Below are 26,395 nucleotides of genomic sequence, written 5' to 3'. Positions count from 1 at the left end.
CACCTTTTAAACCAAACTTAAGGAAGATATCTTCTCCAAGTCTAAAATCAAAAATGTCCTAAATAATTAATGAAGTAAACTCTGCCTTTTCTTCTCCATTTCTCAAACAAATCCAGCAGTTCATAACCAAGCAGACAGCACCGATATATTTTAGTGAGAATTTTGTTCAACCAGGGACTGCAGAATTTGGCCCAATTAATCTAGTACTGTCTATCTGGAAAGAATGTAATGGAACCCTGCAGTGTAAACACCCTCCCCGAATGACTGTACCTTGAGTCCCCTTTCCTGCTCCCCCTGTTCACCCTGCCTTGATATTTTAGATCCAACCATACTGTATTCACCACATCCATCAAGATTCAATGGACCATTTGAGCTAATATAACTTGATTTTTGCTATGGTTTCCCATGCATACATTAACTTGGAATCGGTTAATGTGTTTCCTCTGAGAATGGTGAAATGCGTGGATTTTTGTTCAACAAACAAACAAGTTGACAGTATCAATACAGAGTTGGAGAGCCTCTAAAAACAATCTAGTTTGCATAATTAATGTTAATTACAATAACATCTCAATCAGTGACACAAAGGCTTAGCAATGAACACAGTCATACGAGGAAGTGAAAACATGAAACAAACATGAAGGCATCCTGTCTTGTTCTGAAAGAGTATCAAGCAAACTTTCAAGAGATTTACAAATAAGTACAGAAAGGCAGAAGACAATTCTGCTTTGTTAGACATATTTTCTTTATAGGACGCTTAGTACAGAGCTTTTTTTCTGAGATTGTAGTAAGACAGTGGATCTGAGCTATGGACACACCAGATGATATTATCTTTCTCCAACATCACATCCAAGCCATTACCAACTGTTTTAAAGAAAACCAACTGAGGGCCTGATCCTTCTGCCAGTGATTTCAATAGCAGACATTTAAACAATGCAATGTGGATGTTTGGGGAGGTGGGAGTGGTTCTAGAGACAGGGGGAATTAGAAAAACAACTCCAACTTGAACATCTCATGTAGGTACGGAATCCCAAAAGCACAGAGGAATTTCAGGACAAGATAAATAATTTTTTCAACAATCTTTCTCCTACTTTTTGTAGCAACAAGGGAAAGCTAAACACACAGAAAACTTACCTGCCTGTTTCACCTGGCAGCACAGAAGTCTTAAACAGGAGGTTTTTGGCACAGCCGCTTAACAAAGCAGATTTACATTTAATCCTCAGAAGTTTTCTTCATGGCCCAAGGTAAAATAGTTATCCAACACATTCTTATTTCAAGGAAAGCGAATAAAGCAGTCACGAAAAAATAAGCACCACTCTACCTCACCCAGATTGGCACTGTAGCACACAAGTAGTCACACAAGCATTGCAGGGAGCACTTGCGCAGTAAAGTGCCACTCAGAGTGAGTAAGGGTGGTGTAATTGGGTCTGATGAGGGAAGGAATCACAGCCTGTCACATCATTACTACAGGGGCCCTTCTGAAAACATGAGTTTCTTGATTACTCTTCACATTAATGCAAATCCACTCTGTTAACGAAGTTACACTGGTGCTAAACAAGCTCCAGAGGAGAAACTGGCCCACTTCATACTGATTCCACAGACCACAGCTGAAGGACCTGACCCATAAACACAAAATTTAGGAAGTTTTCGGGTTCTGTTGGCAAGTTACTCCTTGGGAAAAGGAGTTTCTATCTGATATCAATCTTGCAACTGATTTATTTTTCTTTCCCTCCCTCACTTCATAGATAAGAGCAAGACAAGATTTAGCAAAGATTTCATTTAATCTAGAAATTCACTGATCTTCTGTATACACTTGAGTACTCACTGAGTAAAGCCATACTTTATTAGGACTTATTTACTTATCTTGCCTTTGGAAAGAGAAACTTCATGTGAAGGATTCCCAGAATGATGCTGGCCTTTCCTCCTAACACAAGTTCAGTAGATTCATTTTTCAGATGCCTGAGAAAGATGATTTTGGGGCCCTGTGAGCTTTGGTAACCCTTCAATTCAGCAATTAGTTTCCATATGATATAAATTACAAAGATCGAGCAATTCATATTAATAAATAAACCCAGCAGAGTACTGCGGCTTTGGACACCCTGTGCATGGAAGCTCTGCTGTATTTGCTGGGGTTTTCCATGCCTCTGTTTTATTTTAGCTGTTCTGTACGTACAGCACACGAGAACACATAACACACGTTTCTAAAAATACATTAAGGAGAGAGGGGGGAAAAAAAAAAAAAAGAAAAATCAATAGCAGTGAAACAGAGCCATAACCATTTCACATCCAGCGCTCCCAACACCAAGCCAAGACACCCAAACTCCCCGCTGCGGAGCACGGCTTCCCCCTGCCAAACACGCATGTTCCTGCCTGAGCGAAGCGCAGGTAATAGCGAGACATCAGGGTGGGAGGAGGATGGAGCACCTGGAAATACACAAGGTGGGTTTCCCCGCTTTTCCAGGAGGGACAGTGGCCACAGCCTGGCACGGACGGGTTGTTCAACCCGGGCGGCTTTCGGGATACCCTCCCGTCAGCCAGGGCGGGGGAAAAACCAAAATAAAACCAACATTGCAATCACCGGCAGCGCGGCACGCGTTAGAAGTTGCCGACGACGCCGCGGGGTTACATCTATATCTTTTTTTCCCCCCTTCTTCAGCAGTCCGAGCGGGCAGCGGCAGGGATTGCCCCAACTTTGGAGCAGTTGTCGCTGTCCGCCCCGCAGCGCCCGGGGCTGCCCGGCCCGCTCCCCCCGCAGCCCAGCCCCTCAGCGAGCCCGGGAGGGCCGAGCCCGGCACTCACCCGCTCCGGGGGCTCCGCGGCGAGGACCGGCGAGCGAGGGAGGCGCCCGGGGGAGCGGGGGCTCGGCGGAGAGAGGGGCGGCGGGGGACACGCGGGGCGGGGATTTAAACCGCGGGGAGGTCAACGTGAAACAAGCGGCGGGGGCGGCTGTGCCCGGCTCTATCCCATGCCGCCGCGGCGGCCCCGGGCGGCGGCCGAGCTGGGGGGGGTGAGCCGGGTCGGCAGGCGGCGGGGAGGATGTGACACGGTGACAAGTGCGGCCCGCCAGCCCTGTGCCGGGGGAGGGGGGCCGGGGCAGCCCAGGCAGCGCCGCCCGCCCGCACACGGCATTGACGGCGCTGCCGTGACTCACACACGGGAGTTGGTCACAGGGCGGCACCGCGCGGGCGGGGGCGGGGGGAGCGCCCCGCCCTCCTGCCGCCCGGCAACCAACGGCGCGCCGCAGCCCGGCTGATTGGCAGGGCGGGCGGCCAATGGGCTCTCGGGCCGGCCGGCGGCGGCGGAGCGGCCCCTCCGGCCCAGCGAGTCTTCTGAGGACACTCCGCCGCCGAGTGCCGGGGAGGGCCGGGGGGAGCCCCGCGGGGCGGGACCTGAGCGCCGGCCTGGCGCCGCGCCCAATCAGCGCCCAGGGCCGGGTTGACGGGCGGCTCTGCCGGCCAATGGGGAGCGCGCGGGGGCGCGGCGGGGAGATGGTCACGCAGGAGCGGGGGCGGCGGCCGCGGGCGGCGGAACCTCGGCGAGCGAGGCGAGGCGGGGCGGGGCGGGGCGGGGCGGGGCGGGGCGGTGCCTCAGAGAGCCCGGGAGGGGAGGGAAGGGCTGGGCTCGCCCCGGAGCCGCCTGCCGAGCGGGAGGCGGCCGGGGCGGATCGGGGCTGGCCCCGGCGCCGCCAAGGTCGTTTCCCGCGGGAGGAAGGAGAGCGGGGCCGGGCCTGGCGCGGGGAAAGCCGGGGAGGCCCCGCTGGCGGCGGCGGGAAGCCCGGGGAGGGGATGGCTGCGGGCAGCTCGGCTGAGGGAGCCTCGGCTTCCCTCGGGGCTGCGAGCGGGGAATTGGGGCTTGCCTGTGCTTGACAGGTGTCACGGCTCGAGGGCTCGGTCGGTTTGTAATCCTGGCAGATTTGTCGAGAACAAAGCCCATCCCAGCATCCGGCACGGTGTCTAAATCCGACCAAGGGAAGGAAAAAATGAGAGAAATAGCACTGGCAGCGCAATTCCTCCCTCCTGCTCCTGGGAGAGGGGAATTGGCAGGTAGGAGAAGCGTCAGTGGTGTAGAAAAGCAATGTTATCACAAATGATTAGTACTGGAGGGATTTATTTTGGGTACCGTGAGGAAGTAATGCCCCGTAGGGGTTTCCAACAAATGCTGGAACATTACCAAAATTTTAATCCCCGTGAAGGAAAGGAGATGCTCAAATTGTGTTTCACCTCTTCATGTCAACTTTTATACTAATACCTGAGTTTTTTGCAGTAAAAGCAAAAAGCAGCTGATAGACTTCGGTAAGATAACGGGATAACAAAATAAAGGACTACACTGGCATTTTTACAGGCTGCAAAAATGCAGTTTTGTTTGCTTTAAAAACTTGTGTCATCAACAGACTGCTATAAATAGATTTTTTTTTCTTATTTTGACATCCACAGTAATTGAAAAGCTGAAAAATGGTAACCTGCAGTAATTTGTTAGTGTTTTTCTCTTTAGAAATAGTGGGACTAATTACAGGTTTTTTTTCCTGCTTGCTTTTACTGAATCCAAGGGAGTTAGAGGGGAGATTTCACAGTTCCCCATTTGAAGCCAGAATTGTTAAATCACACACCAAAAAAAAAAAAGAAAAAACAACCAAAAAAAAAAACCCAAACCAAAAAGGCTCTCAGGTTTGTGTCTTAGCATCCAAGGCCCCATTCTGCCAAACTTGCTATAGTGTCTTGCAAGAAATCCAGGATGGACAGTATTCAAATTGTTCTAATATGAAAGGAGAAGAAAATAAGACCATTGAGGCCATCCTGTCAGAATAAAAAAAGGAAGAAAAAAGGATGGTGGGAGTAAGATTTTAATTTCAGCTAATCATTGGGAATAATGAATGATGTATATAAGTGACTCTCATCTTTGAATTGATAGCAAAGGCAGAGAATTTAGGATCTGTCATCTTGTTTTTTTCTCCATGCCGTTAGGAAGAGGTTGAAATATTTGCAAAGGTTCTTCAGCCTTCAGCAGCACTCACACTGATTCATTATTAGAGACTTCTGAACGCTGCACTAAAGAAGGGTTTGCATCAGGTCCTGTGCAATTTGGCAAACAGAATGAACAGACCATTAAGTATTCAATGAGAGATGAATATATATATAAAATGTATAGATATATATACACACACACACCTCTTCAAAGAACTGAAAAGGGTGGGAATCTCAGGGCAGGCAATTGTCTTTTTGTAGTTGTACCTTCTTTGACAGCAAGAATCTGATAAAATTGAGACAGCAACTGAGCTCGTGAGTTTGGGCACGATTGTTTCTGGCTGGTGGAAGTCTATAAGCAATCACCCCGTGCTGCTGTACAACCTTCCACGGGGGCTTTGCACACACTTCCAGAGACAGCAGCCGAGGGAATATTTCATATCACCACGGCACTGCAGCTTTCCCAATATACAGCAGGCTTTTTTCAGGGCTGGCGCTTCAAGGGAGGCAATTGTATGAAGGCTTTTACTTTAAAAGTCTCAATTTCACAGTTACAGAAAAAAGTTTGAAAACACAGCCTGTCTGCCAGAGGTGAATTCTCTCTGAGGTGGTTTGTTTGGGGTCTTGCAAGTTCAGTTGTTTAGGATTGGGTTTGCTTCAGCTGACCTGAGCCGAGCTGCTCCTCAGTTAGACTGGGTTTAGAAGTTACAGTGTTTCTACCAAACTGCTTCAGGAGTGCTCACAGTTAAACCAGTGGCTCTTAGACAAGGATCAGGGATCCTTGGGGATCCACAGGGATAGTTGGTGTCCTGTTTGGAAATTCAGCTGCTGTTGAGATGATTTTTTTGATAGTTTCACACAATGACCTCAGAGCCTGGGTTTTTTACAGTACCATAGCTGCTTGCAAAATAAGATTGTTTAGTTAGTTATTGGCCTTAGGGAATACTTTTAAAACCTGCAAATACTCACTTTCAAGTGAATAAAAGCAATGAATTTCCTTCATTTATATTTGCTTTTTGAAAACATTGCCATCAATTAGACTAGTGGCTAGAAATGTTTATGGAAAGATTTTTAACCCCATTTTTGAGGGTTTTCATGGAAAGCAAAATTTTATCTCAGAAAACACAATCATCTTACCAGGTGCTAATTTATGTTCCAGGAATGCAAACCAGTATCATGTTTTTGATTTGTTCAGGATGTGTTGCTCTGCTGTTTATCCAGTCTTGTCTCTTTTTCTCCCATGCTGATTCCTACTCCTCTGCTCTGCTCAGGATGGAAAATTGAACATTTTATTTGTTCACTTCACACTTTCTGCATTTCCCTCTTGAACAGAGGGCTCCTTTCTTGAGCAACAGTGAAACTAAAGCGCTATCACAAAGCAAACTTGGGGCCCTGGAATATAAAACCACTCCCTGCAATATTTAAATTCCTTTGAAAACCATCCTCTGCCATAGGCCTATAAACATTGTCCAGCTGCAATGAGTTTATAGACTCTTGGAGACCATCTGTATTTAGCAAAGAAATAACAATACTGCGTGCTAAAACAGAGATAATTGCCATTTTATACATTTCATGTAGATTTTGGATACTTTTGATTCTTTCTCGGTTGGCAATTGTTAAGTAGAACTGGAAACAAAGGTATGCTAGTGTAATGTGCTTACTTTTCTTAAATGGCATTCATCTTTCCAAATAGTTATATGAAAAGTACTTGGTTTATTACAGGACATACAATATAATTGTGTAGTTTGAAAGATTGAGATTTAAGTTTAATGTTATTACTACCGTCACATAATCAGGCTAATGTGGGTTCTGCAGCAGTTTAGCATCATGTTCCCAATCCCTTTGCATCACAAATGACCAGGAGAGAAGATCAAGAGCTCTTGTTGCAGGAAAACAGACCCTCCTTTACCTGAAGGCAAAAAAATCTGTGATGTTTTATCCCTAAATCATGCCATTTATACACATTTATAAGCTGCTCTTCACCTCGGACTATTGGTTGGTTCTATTGTGTTATAACATTTTCAGCTGTCCAGTGTCTGTGTCCCCACACAACATTGCCAAACACCAACTTTTCCTTTAATTTTAAAACTCAAATTATTCCCACACAAAAACTGGAGAAAACAAAGCTGCATGTGGACAAGGATGTGAATTCAAGACTAAGTTGCATCTTAGGAGGTGTTTGTCCTGCTCAAGTTGCAAATCCCTCAAAACCAGGATTTTATTGTAGGAGAACTACCAGACATTTATTGTGAGTCATGACCACCTTGCAGATTGGTGCTGGCAGAAAATGGGGTGTAAAAATGAAAGGAACAATTTTAGTCATATGGCAAAAGTGCTTTTACATTTTAATTGTGCTGCAGAAAGGTCAAGGCTGGATCTTTGTCGGTGGAGGGATAATTTGCTTTTATGGTTTATGAATGTGACTCTCCAAAACTGAAGTAAGAACTGGGGAATAAATCAAGATTTTCCTGTGCAGGCTGTTGCTTCTGATCTGCTTTTAAAACAGCTTTCCAGAGGCATTCTGAAATTCTACTGGCTTATCCCACATTTCCAGGGTGATCATGCAGTTCTCAAGTCAGAGCTGAAGCATCTCAAAGTTGAGGGTGCAATGCTGAAGCATCCTGGCTGATATTTGTGGCAAGGGGAATCCATACATACTGATTTGACTCTAGAGAGGTCAAATCTATCAGCTCTGCAGAGAAGTAGCATGAGGAGAGAGGTCAACAGGGTACATGGCTCTTCAATATCACACACCATGCACCCTCCAGAGTGGTCAGATGGGAAGGAGTGCTTTCCCTTTTTCTGGTACACTTCCCATCCCTTTCTCATCAGCTTGTTTTTGACCACTGGCAGCCTGCTCACCTTGGCAGACACAGCAAACACAATTCTGTGAAGCCTCTAAAGGAGCTGCATAGAGGTAATAAGAATTTCCTTTCTCTTACCCAGTTTTCAGTCCCATACAGTCCACATGACCTGGTCATGACACAGCTCCCAGTGAGGCACCTTTAGCAAGAGCCTCATTCACATCAAGGTTTAAAAATGGGATCAGAAAGTTGTGAAGGGACAAGCTTGTCAAGAAAAAGTAAAATGCTCTTGGTTCTGTGGCCAAATGTTAAGCACCATGCCCACATTCAAATATAGCTCTTTAATTACCTGTATTTTGTTTTGATGAGTGGCAGAATCACAGAGTGGGTCAGATTGGAGGGGACCACAGTGACATGATCCAAACTCGCTGCTCAGGCAGGATTGCCCTGGAGCACATGGCACAGGAGTCTGTCCAGATGATTCTTGAATATCCCCAGCTGGGGAGACTCCACACCTTCTCTGGGCAATCTGTGCCAGTGCTCAGGCACTGCACAGTAAGGAACCTCTGCCTCATGTTCAGCTGGAGCTTCCTGTGCCTCGGTTTGCCCGTTGCCTCTTGTCCCACTGCCCAGCCCCATGGAGCAGAGCCTGCTCCATCCTCTGAGCCTCCCTGCAGACACTGACAGACACTGATGAGGGCTCCTCTCAGTGTCTCTTCTCCAGGCTGGACAGCCTCAGCTCCCTCAGCCTTTCCTCAGAAGGGAGATGTTCCAGTCCCTCAATCAACTTTGTTTTCACTGGCTCAGGATCTGGACCAGGAGCTCCATGTCTGTTGTACCGAGAAACCCAGAACTGGACATGGTAAATACTACAAAAAGTGATAATTTTGAAAAACATATTGCATTAGCTTTGGGACCGGCTGTTTGCAGTCGGGTGTGGCATTCCTCTCTGAGGATAAAGACCCTGGCCCTGTTATTTGTCTGCCAGCATTGCTGCAAGCCTCAACCCTCTGGGGCTGTGCCTGGGGTTGGTGCTGTACATCCCACCCTGCAGTGGGAGACAGCCCCAGAGCCTGCAAGTCCACAGAGATAAGCATGGAGCAGAGTGCCATACAAAAACAGAGAGGTAAAGTGATTTGCTTAAGGATAAGACTGAGAAGACAACCCCACCCCTTGATTGCTTTAGTCCTGAAGTGCTGATGGAGCTGCAAGGAATGGAGTCTCTCAGGTAGGGCAATGGTTAATTCAGTGAGAAAGCAGAAGAAAAATGGCTTGCTCCAGATTTAATTCACCACAGTCGTCCTGTCTTACCTCTGTTGTAAACCTGAGGGCCTGCATGCAGGCGGGAGTGTTTCTATTAGAAACGCTTCTGACAATAAATATTGTGAAAATCACCATTGTTTTGTTAAAAAAAGAATGGATGTGCACCTCCAGTGACCTCTATTTTTCACTTCACTGAAGTGATTATAAATGGCTTTCCTTCTCCATCAGTGCCTTTGCTGTGGACACTAGGCATTGTTTTTACCTCACTGCCCGTATCAAGGTGTACTGAATTTTTTACTCACATTTCCAAATGCTGCCTCTGCCCCAAACTGGAGCAGACTGTGCTTCAGCAACAGCAGCACTTTAAAACTTACTGCTGTGGTTATCCACGCTGAAGGAGCACCCAGGGTCGATGCGTGGGTACAATTTCCATCCACAGCTCCTCTAAGTCCTCATTGACTCACCCACCGGCACGGGAACGGGGCAGGGGTTGGAGACACGTGGGTGACAAGGTGGGGACCACGGGTCTGTCCTTCAGAGGGTGAACATGGGAGCTGAAGCCTGGCCCTGCAGTCAGGAGAGCATCAGATGTTGTGGTCCGAAATAAGACTCAGGGCTCAGCCTGGGTTTTGGAGAGACACACACAGGGAAGCTCCTGGCAGGAACTGGGGAAATCTGCCAAGCTCAATAGAGAGGTCTCCCCCTCTCTGGTCTGTATCCAGCCCTGCTGAGGAGCAGCCAAGCCAATGCCAGGAACTGGAAAGTGAAACTGCGCAGAGAGGGATAAGGAAAAAAAAAAAAAAAAAAAAAAAGCGCAAAACGGGTGAGAAATCCAGGCTGAAAAGGAGGAAAGAACACGAGAGTGAAAGGCCGGCATGCTGGAAATAATTTGTTCAGACTGAATCCGCTAGCGGAGGAGCAGAAATTTTGCTGTGCTCGGGAATGTCGCACTTGGACTCGCTGCTTTACTGACAGCATTTCTTTTGCTCCCCCTCCTGTGCTGAGCTAAAGCCAGCGAGCGAGATGGAGGGAGGGAGGGAGGGGAAAAAAGCGAGGCCAAGAGCTTTCTGCGGTCGGTGGGGCCTATAAATAGCCAGTGAAGTCTTCTAATACCGATCGGGTGCGTCACTCGGGCCCTCCCCGGCCCCGCTCCGCACAGCCGTGCCAGCGGGAGCTGCGGCGGCACCCCGAGCCCGGCAGCTGCGCTGGGCAGGGATGGAGCCGGGAGAGGGAGGGAGGGAGAAAGGCCGGGAGGGAGACAGGGGGTTGAACGCTGTCTGCCGCAGTCTGCCTCGGGGAGAAAGGGGGGGAAATGTTCACGAGTCCCTACGAGCCGCCTTGCCCCGCCCGAGCGTTGCGAGGTGTATTCTTCTTGCCGCTCTTGAGACTGCCCGGTTGGCGCTGATAAATGCTTCTGACTGGGATAAATGGGTGCTAAGATCTGTTCCTCCTCCTGTCTTGGATGTTGGGAGGGTTTCTGAAGTCCTGCAGTGCTGTTTGCTCCCCCAGCTCACTCCTCCTTTCCCAATAGTAAAAGGTCAGGGGAGGAGGGAGAGGTGCTGGAGTAAGTTGGGCAAGATGCACAGGCTGGTTCAGTGCCACCGCTTCTCTGCAGATTTAAATGCTGCTCTCAAAGCTGATAGAGGCAAAAGTCAGAGGCATGCTTGTGAGCGTTTCTAGCCCAAATTTCCCACCCTTGTCACCATCACTCCACTCCACCTCCTGTAAATAAAGCTGCTGCTTCTGCCTGGTCTTTTTAAACCACTGCTGTCTAATCCAGATTTCAGGGCTGGGGTGATAGATGACCTGGTGCTTGCTTTCCTGAGCTCCTGCTCTCAGCCCTGTAGCAGCAAGCTAGGGTAAAGCACTCCTCCCAAAGAACTTGTATCTAAGGCAGTAAAAAATGCTTACATAATCATGGGGATGAATTTTTATACTGATTAAAATGAGACTCCAGTTATTCTTCCCCCCCCTTTTTTTTTTTCAACACTGCTATATTTTCTGAGCATATGACCTGCTTCATATCAGTCATTTCTCCATCTGTTTTGTATTCCTTAATTCCTCCTTGGAAGGTTTGGCAATCTTGGATGCAATTTGATGTGTATTTATAGGAGACCAGTTAATGGACTTCTCCTTATCTTTTCACAATTTCCTAAATTTCAGTGACTAACGATGTCACTGATAAAAGGATGAGGACAGACTGGCCAAATCTTACTGGTTTCAACCCTCTTCCAGAATAAATTTTTAATTATGGGACAGTGTTGAAGTTGCTCACATCAATTCAATTGAAAGAAGGAGAGTAACCTGCTGACAAATCCTTTATATACGGATCTATTTGCTAAAAATCAACCTGTTAAGCGAGAAGATGTCAGACTGACACAGGCAGAGACAGGTCTTTCTGATGAGCCAATGCCTTGAGGTGTGCTCCTTTTCAAAGAGGGTGGTAATTTCTCCCATATTTGGGGCTGTCCATGGGGCCCAAAAGTGCCACATCCATGTCCAGGGGAGGAACCATCTCTCTGCAACATTTCTCCAACCCCAAGCACCACTGTTTTTTCAGTGTCTGAAAGGCTTAAGCTTCAAAACAATTGTTGTTGAGAGCATTTTGAAAGGATGGATGCAGAAAAAACAAGCAATCCTGCCTCCCCCTCCAAAAAAAACACCCTAAAATCCAGAGAATAAAATACTTTATATGAAACGTCTGTCTGGTCTGACTTTTAAGAGAAGACAGAGGACTTGGAAACAATCAATAAATTACTATAATAATATTATCTCATCTAAAATGTAAATATAATAAATTGTGCACTGAGTGTTCGAGCCAGGCTCACCCTCAAATGTGCTTTTCTGTTTCCCTTTCCACCCAAGCCAAGCTCTCTACAGGTTGCAAGAGCCCAGGGTGGAGACAATGGTGACCTGCCCTGTCTTCTCCATGCTAGAAAAGTCTCACTCCTGAGGATGTGATGTCTTGGGTGCCCATGTCCTGCTGCTCACTCCATCATGCCAGAAGTGTCTCCATCATTCTGCTTTTCTCAGCCAAACACAACTGGAGCAGGAGCAGCTTCCCCAGGCAAACCTGTCTCAGCCCACAGCAAACTGCTTCCCCATCTCACAACAACCACCTCCATGTCCTTATTAATCTGAATAAATCTGGGTATGTATATTTTTTTCACAGGGAAAAAAAAAGTTAATTAAAGGAGGTTTAATTTTTTTTTTCATAACAGCATGGTCTACACTGACAACAGGATGATATGAGCTGGGGTCTACCTTTCTGAACTGAAATCATGAGGATTACTCACATGTCTAAAAATAAGCCCAGGCTGAAATTTCCTTGTTGGATTAAGACCTAAACCCTGCAATTGTCACTTTTCCCACCAGTGTCAGTGGCTTAACTAAATATACTGTCCACATTGCTGCCTGACATTCCCAGATTGTTTCTCTTTCCCATTTTACTGGAACTTCTCCACGTTTCTGTAAGTTTATTTTACTTTTTGGTTTGCTTGCTTGTTCTTTTCACCAATTCATCACCTTTCCTGCTACATCCCTTTCCCTAGCTGTGGATGACCTCCCATCTTGTCCTTTCCATTTCTTCTCCAAGATTTGCCACCCACTGCTTCAAACTTGGGAGAAAATATCCAAACTAAAAATTTCTGCAAGTGGTGGAACAAATATATCCAAATTGACCCTGGATTTGTGTCTCTTCCATGCAAGAAAAGGTAGAAGGTTTTCCAGGGTTGGGCCAATTTGCTGGTAGGGATTCTCTGATGTCTAATAAGGGTTGTGCTGACACAAAGTCATTTCCAGGTGATATGCAGTCTTTTGGACCACTCTGGGATTCATGGTTTAGTCACATGTGGGGAAGCAACTAAGAGCAGACACAAGGAAAAGGCAAGGATTTCATGTGAGTCCAGCGTTTTATTCTGTGCTTTGAAATAAAAAAGTTCACAATCACGTTTTTAAGCTCTTAAAGACACATAGAGTTTGACAGCACCCATGTGTGAGGAGAACATTAACCACCCTTGAAGCACAATCACCTCCACAGCTGCTTTACTTGGGTGCAACCCCCCCAGCTCTGGTCTTACACAGGAAAAATTAAGTCACAAGCATCATTTTTCATAATGCAGTGTAAGCTTCCCCCATCCTTGCTTACAATAAATAGCCCTATTTGGCTGGAAGGAAATAATTTTCCCTCTCTGAGCTGGTTTTTTTTTCCTCTTGGCCTTCCTCACCACTGCATTGATCAGTGTCTCTAAGAGGTCTTAATTTGAGGAGTCTTGAATGCACAATATGTACAAGATTAAGCTTTTTTCAAGAATTTGCTGCTACAAAAGAAATATTTTTCACAATAAGGAGAACAATTGCCACTCCAATTATCAAAGCATGATGATACACACTTTGTAGTTCTGTTCCAAAGGACACTTTTGTTTCAAATTCCCTCTTTTCAGGAGCTGCTTCTTCTGAAATTTCTCACTGTTGTTAAGCAGCCCAAAGGGGGGTTTTGTGTATGTGCATGTGTGCATGGGAAGTTTGGCATAATTCATTCAGGATATTGAGGTAATGGGGTTATTCTAAGCATGAAACAAGCTAATTTTCATGCCTTTTGGAAGCTGTTCTCCTCTTTGCCTAATTTCAAATGGTTTCCCTTTTGAAGGGTTATTGCAGCTGATGTGTCTGGTGTGACCAGGCAGCAAAGCTGACCAGCTGGGACTGCTCCTGACATCTCCTGACATGGCCACCAGGCTGTTAGCCCTCAGCTGGGGTAAATCCTGTCAGTGTGAGCACAAGCCATGGGTAGGGCCAAGGGAAACCACAGCCTGCAGCCTCCTCACTCACTCCTCCCAGCAAGGCCACTCCATCACCTGGAAGTCTCATGGTACCCCCCAAAAGAGATAGGAGTATGCTTCAAATTTGGGTGATGCTGGAAGTAATGTTTCCTGGCTCATTGCCCCACTGGGCTGAGCGAACTGTGATTTTTACAGAGTGCACTCAGACCCTTGTCTCCTCACCAGAAAGAGGAAGCAAGCAGCTCTCACAAGGCACACATCCTCCAGTCCATCCCACCTCCCTCCTGTTAGTCCCATTAACCACAGCTTAGATGATTTGAGTGTATTTAGGAGTCTGGAAGTGAATGATGCCTAAAATTCCACTGACAGCACAGGAGGTTAGAGGCTGAACTGGTTTAGATGCTCTTAGACCTTTCCATCCCACAGCAAACTTTTGGCAAACTCCTACCTGTGTCTTTGGGGATGAAATTGGGATAATTTCACCCATAAGCATGCATACTATGCATATGTGCTTTTGCTGAATGAAAGCCTGGAGGTGTAAGCCTTTGAAATCCTTTCCCTCAGTCTGATAAGAGGACAATTTACAACTGATTTATGCCACAACCCAGTCCTTCTCACTCTTATCCTGAAAGTATAATGGAAGTAGGCATGATTCTGATGATGATTTACAACACCCATAAACACTGCTACTACTTCAGCTAAGCCCTGCGTTCACCCCACTGAACATTAGATGCTGTTATTATGGATATGTAAAACACACGTGACAGGAGACACTCAGTGAATTTGGGAGGCCAGACCCCCACATTCCAGCGTGATGGGAGCTGCATGTTGTGCCAGGCAGAGGAGGGATGAAGGTCTGCCAGTGGAGGCTTTAGATCATCTCAGGGCTGTCCCCATGCTGCAGCTGGCAGGGAACCAGTCCAGCTCCTGGCATCCTTTCTCACCATCTCAGGGTGGCTCTGATCTATGCCTGGCTCCAGTGGCCCTCCAAGGGCTGTCCCATCCAGTGACATCCCTTATCTCCTGGCCATCTCACAGGGTTTCCACCCAAGTCTGGTTTCGGGGAGAGAAACAAGGATTACTGTGCTTATACTTGGTGTATCTCAAGATCCCAGCTATACAGGAGGCTGTTGGCTTTATGGCAGATAAAATATTTGTTTGAAATGTGACTTAATCAAGAAAACAGCTATTGGTAGTGGTACTGAGCAGGTATGTCCCTGGCAGCTGAGAAGGGGCATTCCCAACCCCTGAAGCTAACGAAACAAAACAGATTACCACCGAAAATTTAACTCCAAACTGCAAAATTACAACCAAGAGAACGGCTTTTGTTTTGCCTCTCCTTTTTTTCTTGAACTGAACAGTACCTAACTGTTTAACATGCAGGGAAGGCTTATTTATGTAGGGCTCTTGTGTAGGTAAAGCGCCACGTCCTTGGCCCTCTGCCCACGTAGCTCAGCGCAGGATCTCTTGTTACAAATTGCAGCTGTGTAACATAACAGGAAACGTGAGGCTTTAAGTTATTCCACTGGAAAGATTAATTATTTGGAAAATAGTTATGCAGCAGCTTTGTGTGTTTTTGGAGCAAAGGTGACCAGCACCATCTTAAATTTAAAGAAAGAAAGTTGCTGGGGAAAGAAAAAGAGGAGCTTTGGGGAGTAGGAGAGTTTGGGGACAATTTTGTTTTAATTTTTTTAAAAATCATGTTTGAAACGTCTGCTGTCATGGAAGGAGCAAGGCTGAGCTGCACAAAGGACAGCCCTGGCAGGGTGAGGGTGAAGGAGGAGGGGAATCTTTTGGATTCAGGTGGACCTTGACCCTTCCCATCCAAAATCCCATCCATCTGCTTGGGGGCAAGCTATGGGAATCCTGCTGATGAAAGAGACGGATGAGAAGTGAGTTTGGAGGCACAGGCACAGCCTGTGGTAAAACACCATATTCTGGGGAGCCTCTTCCCTCCAGAGAAACACTCTTAAAAAGGCAAACACAGTGTCTGGAGGGGAACAGACACCCGATGGGGTGACAAATTATACCTTCTGCTCACAGAAATAGTGTGGCCAGCAGGACCAGAGCAGTGATCATCCCCCTTACGCAGCACCAGTGAGGCTGCACCTCAAATCCTGTCTTCAGTTTTGGAGCCCTCACTACAAGAAAGACATTGAGGTGCTGGAGCATGTCCAGAGAAGGGCAATAAAGCTGGGGAAGGGTCTGGAGAAGGTTCTAGAGAAGCACTGGAATAGGCTGCTTTGGGAAATGGTGGAGTTACCATTTGTGGAGGTATTTAAAAGATGTCTAGATGTGGCACCTGGGGACATGGTTCAGTGGTGGCCTTGGCAGTGCTGCGTTCATGGTTGGACTCAATGCCCCTAAAGTCCTACTCCAGCCTAGAGGAGCCCACAGTTCTGTGTCAGTCCATCAGCCTTGTCTGGGCAGCCCTGAGCTTCCCTCTGTAGCCAAGCTCCCAGGATTTTAATTAGCTCCTCTGCATGTGAGCGATCACCCCAATTAAAGCAAACCACTCCAAGAGCCAAGTGGCTGCTGCAGTGCACAGGCATGGGTGACAGCCAAGTCCTCCCCACGCCTCTGCAGATGCTTCCCAGAGACTTCAGAGGGATCTGTGGCCAAAGCAAAACGTCTCCCTGATTAGGATTCCTCTTAGATCCAAATGCGCTTAAATACTGGAGCCCTCTGGAGGGATGTGGTTTGGACAAAGACGTGGTGGTTATTTTTAGGCAGCACAATGCACCTTTTAGGAAAGTTTTTCCACTCAGATACTTAATGCAGGGCCATTTTGCAAGAGCAGCTATTCCAGAGCTACCTTGGAGTTAACCTGGTCTCCTGGCACTGTTGCCCATGGCAGTGACAGGGACCTGGTGGTGTCTCTGTCTGCTCAGCTAGAGCTGCTGAAATGAAAGCCCTGAGGGAGAAACACTTCTGCCTGAACATCTCAGTGGGTTTGGGGATGAAACTTGTGAAACCCATGACTTCTGGCTTGGCACTTATGCTCTTAGACCCATCTCCTCTCCTACAGGCAGAAGGAACAGGTGAGAGGTGCCCCAGGAGCAACAAGATGTAGAACCCAAACCATATCCATCACCCCTCCTTCCATCAGCAGGCTGTGGAAGACTCTTTTCAAAGCAGCCCATTTTTCACGATCCATACTGGGAAAAACACCATTAATAATAGAAAGATGATGCATTCAAGGTATAAATGTCTCATAGTTGACGCAGGACAGTCCATTATTTTTAATTTTTAAGTTTCAGGTCCTGGCAAAGCACAGAATCAGTTTTAGAAGTAGCATAAAGAAAGTTTCCTATAAAATCAAGAATGCTTCCTACGTAAGTTGCAAACCAAACAGAGAGAGCAGTCTCTTAACTTTCCAAGTTTTTTATTTCTGCCTCATTTGCTGCTACCTCAGACTAACCAAAATCTCCATGTTTGTCTAATATAAAACCCCATATTTTTGCTAAACTCTTCAAGCCACAGTAGTTTAGCTCTACCACAATGATTTGACATTCTACTATAGCAAATGTTACTATATGAAACAAAATGCTGGATATTAAAAAAAAAAAAATCAACAGAGGAGGAAATTATTTAATTTAATGTAGTCATTTCAGTGCACTTGATAGAAGACAGGAGGTATATTTTTCACCAGCCAAAAAAATCACACTAGTTAAAGGCTACTTTCTTCACTACATTTGCACCTCACATGACTGTTGGCTTTTTTATACTCATAAATGCTCTCCCAAAGCAGATTCCACAAAATCCTTCTGGTTTGGGACCTGAAGAATCCCACTCTGCCCCATAACCCACATCACCTGAGTGATGCCTGGACAAATCATCTCTGGTATCATCATAGCATGAGTGAATTACAAGTCAGCTCTCTAAGCTACCTTGCATATCACTGCACATCACTAAGCTGTCCAAGATAGAACCGTGGTCATTCAAATGGAAAGAAAGACCTGGAGAACACCATCATGCCCAGTTATAACTCCTGCTGGGAGAAATATCTTTTCTCTCTTCTGGAGCATCGGCTACAGGGTCAACCCAGGATGACAAAACTCCTTATTTAGGTTTACAGAGAACTGCTTGAAGTTGGATGAGACAAACAGAAGGCAAAAGTGAGGTGTGTGGGGAAAAGGTCAGTGCATAAACCTTTTCTGAGGAAAAAAAGAAGCCACTGTTCACAGCAGAAATGTGGTTAAGTCTGAGGCTAGCAAAGAGTTCAGCTGAGGAACAAGGACAGCATAGATAAGCTGAGAAGCTTTCAAGAAATGAGGTCCTCTGGGCAAAGCAACCAATCTTCTACATTCAAAAGTCACCTGGAGACAGACGGTGCCTGGAAGAGCAAGATTTTAGTGCCAACTCACATACAGCCTCATTGTACAACCAGAATCAACACCAGAGAGGCTGGTTGACACAATGGTCTTTGGAGTTTGCCAAAGAGCCAGATGTTCCTTGCCATGGGGGATTTATCTTCCTCACCTTGGCATCTGGTTTTTGTAGCTGCCAGTAAAAGAAGGGGACAGGCACATTGTGCAGGTGGCACATTGCTATGGCTTTTTCAAATAATTACCAAGAAGGAGTATTACAACAATTTTTGGCTGAAATGATACTGATAAAAGCTGTGAACAAGCTCTGTGAGTGTGGCTTAGGGAATCACTGAAATTAGTGTTTATCTCTTGATATTTCAGAGTGCTGGGGTAGAGGATTTCAGGAATGAAGGATTATTTGGCAATAAAGCCCTGTTCCTGGTGCTATGCAAAGAGCAGATCCTGAAGTGAGCAGGCAGGCAGGTTATAAGTGATCCTGTGCCCACTCACACTGCTTCATACCATAAGGACAGAAAACCAAGCCCTTGTTAACCTTCCTGCAGCGTTGGGCATTTCAGAAACTATGTAAGAACAAGCGAAGGGCTTCAAAAATAAGACAGAAGATTAGTGATTCTCTTCATCCTCCATTCGAGCAATAAACAAAATGTTTGTGTTACAGGCTGCTGCAAATCTGGCATCTCAGTTATGTGCTGGGGCCAGTCTACTGCCTTCATAAAGCTCTGTGGGGCTCTTCCCTCAAGGATGGCATTTTCCAGCTGAGAGAAGCAGTGTGAGCACAGGAACAGTGGCTCCAGGTGCAAATCCCTTCCTCGTGGGAGAGGGTTGTGTGGCTCAGGTCCCCACAGGGCAGAAGTTACACCAGCCTTAGTGCTCTCCATCCTGGGTTGGAGGGTTTCCAGCCAGTCCTTCCTACCTTTCCTTGGCTGCCACTGCACCACCATCCCATTTTCTCCCTTGCTAATCTCCTTGCTAATCTTGTTTTCTTTACAGAGACAGCATTCAGGTGTTTGAGGGACACCTCACTGCCACAGTGGGATGAGGATCTGGCCAAGTCTTCTGTGCAGAGTGACCCCAGCAAATCCTACCCATGGGGCATTGATGAGACACCACCACGAGGAACTGAGGAACCTCAGGAGCTCTCAGTGTGGTGGGAATTAGGATGGAGAAGGTGAGGTGAGCATCCAAAGAATGGGTGAAGATGGGCCCTGAAAACTGGGATATCCCCATTTTATGGTTTCTATGTGGTTTCAGTAGCCTTGAGTGGCGCTGAGCAAGAAAGATAAAACAATGATCTAGATAACATTCCCAGGCAAAACAAAGGACAAGATGTTTACTGGGGAGTAGCTGCTGGCTGGCTCCAGTCAGGCTGCAAAGAGTTTACTCTTCTCAAGGCTAAATATGAGATTAAAAGGAAGATTTCAAACATTAAAGGACTCCAGGGCCCAGCCAGAGCTTGGGACAGAGGGGAATGGAGAGACCGTGGAGCTGTGCCCACTGAGGAGAGCAGCCACATCTCTGAAATAAGTAAAAATGGCCTTTCTTGGATGGGGCTGGTTTGATGTTAATCTATCAACTGGCAAGGCTCATGTGCCTTCAGACCAAAGTGGCCACTGGGCACAAAATCCCAGACAGATATGGATTCTGACCTGGGGAAATTGTCAGATTTCCAGACCTGGGGAAATTGTCCCTCTGCTTTGAGGGACCACTGGGCCACCACCCTTTGGATTTCGTGTGTTGGACAGCATGTAACACCTCAAAAGAGATGCCAACACCTCCTCACCCTAAAAAAAGGGCACCTGGAGAAAAAAAAAAGTATTGCAAAGAAAAGAATTTTGAAAAACATCTCTCTTTGGGTTGAGGAAATTTTGGTGGTATCAGGCAAGATTTTCAAAAGTGGCTTATAATTATGAAAAAGGAAGCCATGGGTTTGTGCCAAAGTCTCCTGATGTTACCAGGGGAAATGACCTTGGATCTGTCCTGATCAGGATTGAAGGGGATGGTGCATTATATAACTTCAACTTTATATTACAAATGCCTCAGGACACTGGGGTTTTTACATATCAGGCAGAGTACTTGGTGAGAGGCTTTGAGGTGGGAATTGCAGCCCTCTATTTTTCTGAGCAACACAAAAATGTATCAAGGCCGTAGGGAACATTAATATATTTTATTGGACAAGCCACTAGAGCTGGAAACAGCTTGTCAGCTGTTGGGCACACAAAAGCTTCCAGAATAAAAGCAAAAAAACCTTAAAAGCTTTTAAAAAGTTCCCAGAAATCTCCCACTTGTGCCAATAACACCTTAAATAAACCATCAAAAGTAGCCAGACAAAAACTAAAAATATTCACAGAAGCCAAAGAATTTCTATAAGCGTGGATCAACTTTGGACAAATTATAACTGCTTTGCTTGAAAGGCAGAATACTTTCCTACAAAATAAAAAAAAAATGCTCCTTTTTTCTGATTTTCTATCAAGACATGAAAATTTAATGAAGAGATTGCACACCAGCCAGGCCTGACACAGATGGAGCTCTGACCTAAGCAGTTTTTATTGATTCAAAACTCTAACTTTTTTCTAAAAATAGCTCTATAGGAAATCCCTGTGGATTGGCAGGGTGTTCTTGTGGCTGGTGAGAGGGCCTGAGCTACCTAGGCATCTTGAATGAGTGAGACCTGATGGAAAGAGAAATATTAATAAATTTGAATGAACCTGAACTAGAACATTACAGCTCTGGAGCCTCATCCCATTTTGTGTTTGATCCTCTTCAGTGTCCAGGACCAGACAGCTCATGAGGCTGAAGCTCTCCCAGTCACTGGATTTGGATTTCTGAGAAATTCTGTTGAAAAGGAAAGCAAATTCAAGGCAAAAGTGTGTATTTCTCATTTTGTGTATACTGCTTCCCTTGTTTTGTGAGTTGTAAGAGAGATCAGACAATTTCCTGTGAACCTGTACAGCTGAAGAATTACTTGATCACTTACTACCCAAGCACTTGCTACCTGTTTTGCCTATCTAGAAGGCATACAAAAAATAGAGGGTTTTGCCCAAGTGAGAGCTTGGATATCACTTTGAACTTACTTATTCATATTCAAAATTTGCTGTGTTGGGTCAAGCTGTAGGGTTTACCCCTGCATCTCCTCTCATTCCACACTCTTCTCCATCAGAAAAAAAGGAGGATGTTAAAAGCAAATTCCACAGGTTGTGCTTCTTGCATTGCTCTGCAAAAGGCATTTCAGGCAAGGCTGACATCAGAGCACTACCATAGGCACCAAGAAAGGATTCCATGATCCACAGGCCAGGATTGAAATGAGGACTGCAGAGCAGCATCTCCCTCTCTTTGGGCTCCTTATTGAGCCAAGTCTCTTGTCAAAGGCACAAACCCCCTTCCCCTTGCCACGTCAGACATTTGTTTAAGTCATGGCGGCTGCCAGAAGATAATAGCTGTCAGTGTAAAATTACAAATCATTCTGCATAATGCCATGCTGATTACCATGAAAGCAAGAGCAGGATTTGAATTTTACTCCTTTTTTTCCCCCTGTCTTTGTTGCTCAAGGCAGCAGCATTTTGTGCTCAGGTCTGCATGGCTGGCTTGGTATTGCTTGTGTATCATTCTTTTGCAGCTTGATAAAAATGTTCAGCAGGTACCTTGGGGCGGGTGGATGATCCTACAGCAAAGCATCCTTGTGGAGAGGGCTCCTGCTTGGATTCCCTCCCAGCAACAGCATGGGGGAAGCAATTTTCACCTTCCTTTTCAAGGAAAGCCCAGAGAAGGGAAGCACAGAAGCCTGAAGTCATATCCCCTTGCCTGCATTCACAACACAAGAGGCAAAAGAAGATTTTGCACCTGGGTGTCTGGAGCCACGGGGAATGACACATCCAGCCACTCACCTGGGCATCCCTCAAGTACCTGTAGCATGATGCTGCTGTCCAACAGAGCTCAGCTAACATCCACCACCTCAAGTGTTCACCCTGAATATTGTTCCGTAGTTGTGACTATCCTTCCCACAAAACCTGAGTTAGATTGTTTGAGATGAGCTCAGGTTAAACCATGACATCAGTGCCACAGGGTTTTTGCAGTAGGAAGGTCCTGGAAATTTTGACCAGGGGATAATTAATGAGGGATGCTTGGGAAGGTGCTATTTTGTGATGAGGATTTATCTAAAGTGAATCCTCTGCTGAGAGAGAATATTTTGTAGTCATGACAAAAGCTGGCACTTAATTCTGCTTGATATGAAGAAAAAAGATCATAGTCAACATTCATTTCTCTGTGTTACAGAATAAGAGACTGCTTGACTCCAGGACTTTGCTGTGGGGAGTCATCTGGATTAAAAAATAATTGAGAGAGATATAGAAATGAAGTATGACAAGGGGCATAATTGTGAAACAAGGAGCAGAAAAAGCACTGGTGTTTTCACCTTAGCCATCAGGAAACCCAGCTAATCTGACCACAAACAAAATGTATTTCATTATGTCTCCCTTCCTCCCTGCAAAAAGCAAGAGAGCACCTGGGGCACCAGCATAGAATTTGGGCAGCCAGATGTTCCTGTTGGCTCCAGGCTTTGCCCTGCCTTGGTCAGAAAGGTTTTGCCAGAATTTTGGGGAGCTGGAGGTGTTGTGCTTGCCCCATTTCATGCAGCCAGACTCTAACCCAAATTGATTATATATGTGCTCCACTTAATAAACACACAGATGTCTTATAGATGTCCCCTTCCTTCTGTCCTGTAGCAATTTAGGTGGTAAAACTGCAATTCATGTGGTCTGTTCTTAAAATTCTGTCTCTGCTGCACCCAGTGCCACTGATGTGAGACTGTGTCTGAAGTGAAAGTATGGAGAAGTTGTTTAGGGTGGTGCTCAGGTGTTTCCCTGATCCCCACTCCCAAGATTCTTCTCAAAGTAGTCTGGAGGTCTTTGTGAAGAGCCTGAAGATGGGATTTTTGGACTCTGGGAGGGGCTGTGGGTCACAAGAGCATCTAGAAAATGTGCCAAAAGATGGGGTCCTGCAATAAATAAAAGGCATCAGGCCCTCAGAAGAGCTGACATGTCCCACTCCCATGCAGGATCCTGCTCTGTGTACAGTGGAATCCACCACTTGTTCACTGTCAGGCTTCTCAAAGACTTGGAATCCACTGTAAATGAGGCTTTCTGTCTTTTAACCCACCCTTGGAAATGCTGCCTCCCCTCTTCCTGGCATCACAGAGTTGCCAGCAGCGCCATTTCAGCGAGCAGAGAAGAGCTGTTCATCTTCCTCTGTAACACCCGCAGTATTTCCTTAGGTCAAGATGTGCTCATCTACCATTTTCTGGTGAATCACAAGCCAGAAAAAGATCCTGGATGCTTCAGAGAAGGGCTGCACGAAGCCCTCAGTCACCATGAGTCACTTCTCTGCCAAATGCTAATTTTGCATCAGAAGCGTGTTTTACTTTTGAGAGGACTTTTTTTCTTTTTTTTTTCTTCTCAGTTCAGTCATTTGAGGACACATCCTGCCTGGGAGGTGGTGAGCACCCAAAAATCCTGTGAAATTTGTGGGTGCCAGAGCTTCTTATGTGGGATTTGGGACTAGAGCTTCCTTGGCTGTTACCTAGTGTAGACATCCTGGTTTCAGATGAGAAACTTAATTTTGTAATCAGTTTGGTGGTCTAAGCAGGATGTTAAAAATAATTAGAAAAGGTGAAGCTTCTGATAGGAAGGAGGAGGATTTCTTAGGGGGTCATTGAAATCACATTCTTTGAACTATTTGCTGCCATTGTACTTCAAAAGAAATCTTTCCAGTGGCAGCAATAAGGATGTCTGGAAGGTTTTATGGCATTTTCAAGACTTTTCCTCTCTCCCAATCTGTATACTTGACCTTTACCTACATCCTTCTCCCTTTCTTCATTTCATCAAGCTAAACCACATGAGTATTAACTTTCATGATAAATACATGTCCGTGAGTTAAGAGGAAATAGAGCAGTTGGTACCATCACAAGCTTCCCTTCTCCTTGTGGATAAAACTTGGTAGGCCTTGTTGGATCCATAGATGCTGTCATGTTCAAATGCTTAAATATTAGCCTTGGGTGGCCAGAGCCTCTGGATACACATTGTACAGGAAGATGAAGCTTGCAGAGGACATCCCTCCTCAGAAATGGAGTCAGTGAGGATGCCAGAGATATGACCCTGTTCCCCAGCAAACATGCTAGATGCTGTGCCACAAGCAGCCTCATGGAAGTTTCTCTTCTTTCTTCCTTTCCCATCTAGCTGAAGGTTAGGTTTCCACCTAATCAAGTGTTGGAGTGGAGGCTGCAGATGGAGGACAACCTGCAGAGCCCAGCTCTGCTTGCTTGGCAGGGTAATGTGGAGCAGTTCCACTAGGAAACAGAAATCCAAGGTGGAGAAGGAGGCAGACCAAAAAAACAAAAAAAAAAAGAAGAAAGAAAAGAAGCAGAATCCAGAAAATTCTTTGAACCCCCTCTTCCACCATGAGCATGATCACTGTACACTCACATGCACATTTAAGTGCCTGCAAAAAAGCCTGAAACACCAAAGAAAACACAGGCTGTAGCCCCAGAAACAGTAGAAAGAACGAAGAGAGATATCCATCCTCCTCCAGGAGACATGGGACACAACCTGTCACAGGGAAACCCACTCTGCTTCTTGCTTGAGATATACCCAAATAATGTCTTCAGTGCTGAGACCCTGAGTGAGGGCCTCTAATGATTTATTTCCCTCTGGGATTGTCTCCCCTTGGTGCTCACATATCTGTGTGCAGGGCTGGAGCTCTCTAGCGAGAGGTGGGAAAGCTCTATTAAATCATTAAGCCTTTCCCCTGAAGCACAGGGCCTGTGCTCTCCATCTGATAGAGACTGATACTGCAGTTTATCTCTGTCAGAAGCACTGTGAACACTTAGCGTCTGTCTCTTAATCTCATTGTTTCCTTAAAATACCACATCCTTGGGCTCTGCTGTTATTTCAGCAGAAGAGGGGAAAGGAGAGGGGGAAACTGGGCTTAACCAACCCAAAAGGGGTGACTGGGTGGCAATTTGCAGACAATACAGTACCAGGTGACCTCCAGAGGTCTCTTCCCACCTCAGTCCTGCTGTCATTCTGATTCCCTTTCTGATTTTTTTTTCCAATAAGGAAGCCTTCTCTGCCTCACATTGCCTATATTCTTCTATGAATTGCCATCCAAGATATTTGGCATCATCAGCCAAAGATTTCCAGTGCAGGGAAACTGAGTCCTATTCCCAGGATTTCAAAGGCAGACATTGAGCAATAAGTACTAGCTTTGATCAGGTATTTCACCACTCTTTCCCAAAGGGATGATGTATTAATCATAATCTTTCATGGATTTCAGCAGCTATGGGATTTTTTAATCCAGTGAACCGGAGCTGGTTTACAGCCCCGTGATATTAGCAGAGTCTTCCTGCATTACACCTTGCCTGTTAGTTTTATTTCAGTAGGGGAAACCATTCATACCCTGCCATCTCCTGACTTGGCCAGACATTCACAAGTCTATTGCTAACCTGCTTTCACTAATGAAAGCATCAATTCCCAGCAGCGATAGTTGTCATTAAATCAATAAGACACGTAACCCATTCTTCTGGTGCCTCACAAAAATGCTCAAGCAAATTGTTAACAAGATTTGCTAATGCTGCGGTCTCACAGCCCAGAAGTTTCTGCAAAAAATAATAGGTTTTGGCTCACAGAAGAACTTTCCTGGTTTGCTTTGTGCTCTGAAATATTTTAACCCTGTTTTCCTTACAATTTTTCAATGTTTGAAACCTGTGGAGCAACTTTGCATGGGTGGAGGCAGTTCAGGCTGCAGCAAAGCACTGACAGCAAATGTCAAGGATAGTTTTCTGCAGGTAGTCAAACACTGCCTCAAAGACTGTCAGTTCTTGGTTTGCCCAGCAATTTATTTTTCCCCCAGGAAAGCACTCAACTGGCTCCTAGTAATCCCTAAGGGGTTTCCTTCTCTCCCTGGGATCTATTCCTGATATTTTTCCTAAATCACTTGAAAGTGAAACTGTGGCATCTTGTAGTCTCCCAACACTCTTCTGGGTGGTAAAAACCCCATTCCTGGGTTTTTACCTGGAGGCTGGCTAATGTTTTAAGGATGAGGAGATGACCCAAAGGTTGGCAGGTTGGCACTTCTGCCTCTTGAATATTTCCTGACGTTAAAGTGCAGCTGACATGGCTTTTCTCTTGAGCAGTAGGAGCAGCATGTGCTGACAAGGGAGTGCTTCTATGGTGAGAAACAGCCTTTTTTACTGGTTTTACAGGGTTCTG

At 45.8% G+C, this 26,395-nt stretch overlaps 1 protein-coding gene and 2 long non-coding RNA genes across 6 annotated transcripts in view; 1 reads left to right on the top strand and 2 right to left on the bottom strand.

Annotated features, from left to right (window-relative positions):
* SERTAD2 (SERTA domain containing 2) overlaps window positions 1-3,164 on the bottom strand; it is a 78,654-nt gene extending 75,490 nt beyond the window's left edge. For 2 of the 3 annotated variants that reach the window (XM_085054310.1, XM_085054313.1), the window contains exon 1: window positions 2,797-3,164. The gene's annotated coding sequence lies outside the window, so the exon portion shown is untranslated. Of the gene's footprint in view, window positions 1-1,131; window positions 1,360-2,796 lie in introns of those variants that run through there. The other variant, XM_085054312.1, reaches the window with a different exon arrangement.
* LOC146439003 (uncharacterized) overlaps window positions 2,226-26,395 on the top strand; it is a 30,841-nt gene continuing 6,671 nt past the window's right edge. Inside the window, exons 1-3 of the long non-coding RNA XR_014850626.1 lie at window positions 2,226-2,436; window positions 11,891-12,176; window positions 19,128-19,310. This is a non-coding gene — a long non-coding RNA (uncharacterized LOC146439003). The remainder of the gene's footprint in view (window positions 2,437-11,890; window positions 12,177-19,127; window positions 19,311-26,395) is intronic.
* The window catches only part of LOC146439002 (uncharacterized), a 40,556-nt gene continuing 20,729 nt past the window's right edge, over window positions 6,569-26,395 (bottom strand). For both annotated transcript variants that reach the window (XR_014850629.1, XR_014850628.1), the window contains one exon: window positions 6,569-6,867. This is a non-coding gene — a long non-coding RNA (uncharacterized LOC146439002). The remainder of the gene's footprint in view (window positions 6,868-26,395) is intronic.

This window comes from Lichenostomus cassidix, chromosome 3 (assembly GCF_008360975.1).
Source record: "Lichenostomus cassidix isolate B80296 chromosome 3, HeHo_3.0, whole genome shotgun sequence".
Classification (NCBI taxonomy): Eukaryota; Metazoa; Chordata; class Aves; order Passeriformes; family Meliphagidae; genus Lichenostomus; species Lichenostomus cassidix.
This window is presented reverse-complemented; position numbering and strand designations above follow the sequence as displayed.